The sequence below is a fragment of the Callithrix jacchus genome, chromosome 21, assembly GCF_049354715.1.
Source record: "Callithrix jacchus isolate 240 chromosome 21, calJac240_pri, whole genome shotgun sequence".
In the NCBI taxonomy this organism is placed as follows: Eukaryota; Metazoa; Chordata; class Mammalia; order Primates; family Cebidae; genus Callithrix; species Callithrix jacchus.
In genome coordinates this window covers 42207174-42208348 of record NC_133522.1, presented here as the reverse complement: position 1 = coordinate 42208348, position 1175 = coordinate 42207174, and the positions used below count along the sequence as shown (strand labels likewise).

At 46.1% G+C, this 1175-nt stretch overlaps 1 pseudogene; it reads right to left on the bottom strand.

The window, feature by feature from the left end:
• Positions 1-219: 219 nt before the first annotated feature.
• LOC100386156 (small ribosomal subunit protein uS4 pseudogene) lies at positions 220-799 on the bottom strand (annotated as a pseudogene).
• Positions 800-1175: the final 376 nt, after the last annotated feature.

Sequence of the window (1175 nt, the reverse complement as noted above, 5' to 3'; positions counted from 1 at the left end):
CTGTGTTGCTCAGGCTGGTTGAATTCCTGGGCTAAATTGATTCTCCCTCCTCAGCCTCTTAAAGTGCTGGCTTGTGTCACTGTGCCTGGCCTAGTTCTTCTTGAGTGATCTTAATTTATGTTTAAAAAAAATTTTTTTTTTTTTTTAAATAAAGCATTGATCCTGTTTTATCATTTGGCCAGAAAACTAATCCACCAGCCCAGGAGGGGACAAGTAGGCTTAATCCTCCTCCTCATCATCTCCGGCTCTAGCCCCACCCTGGCCCTTCTTGGCATTCTTCCTTTTCATGCGGCCCAGGTGGCCACCCCCATAGGGAAAGCTGAGGGAGAAGTCGATGTGCTTCTGGGAATCCAGGTGGACAATGAAGGACCGGTTGTTCACCACCTGCTTGCAGACCCTGCTATGGCGCTGGCAGATCAGCACGTGAGCATGGTGGATGGACTTGGCCAAGCCCAGCTTGAAGACCTGGGTCTGCGAGCATCTAAGAAATAATCGATCTTCTGGCCCAAAATGTAATCCAGCCTCATCCTGGCCTCATCCAGCACCCCAGTGCGAACCAGCCGCTGCAGCAGGGTGTTGCCTTCGAACAGATGCGGTGGGTCCTTCTTGTCAAGGTCAGCAGCTCCCGGGCGGCCTTGTGGATCTTGACCAGGGTAAATGTGACCCTCCAGACCTCACGTTTGCTCTGGAGCCCATACTCGCCAATCAGCTTCAGCTCTTGGTAGAGATGAGATTTCTCGAAGGGTCTCTGTGGGGTCACATAACTTTTGCAACAAACCCAGCTCCTGGCCACTGACATGTTGGCTCCACTTGCCCCATCTGCGCCTAAGCGCAGGCCCTAGTCACTGAGAAAGAGCTCAACATTTTAATATATTTCGTCAAAGGTGTTTGTTCTATCAACACTAAGTTGTTCATAATATGCCCTTATTTTTTTTAATATTGGTAATCATGCTACATGTCATTTCTGAGACTGGTTTGTGTCTTTCGTATTTTTTTCTGATCTGTCTGGCTAGAGGTTTGAATTGTTTTGATTTTACTCAAACTTTTGGTTACACTGATTCTCTCTCTTTTCCTGAATGTATTAATTTCTGTTCTGATCTTTGTTTCCTTTCTTCTGTTTACTGGATTTTATTTGTTCTTTTTCTCATTTTTTACTGTAAAGGCTGAGATCATTG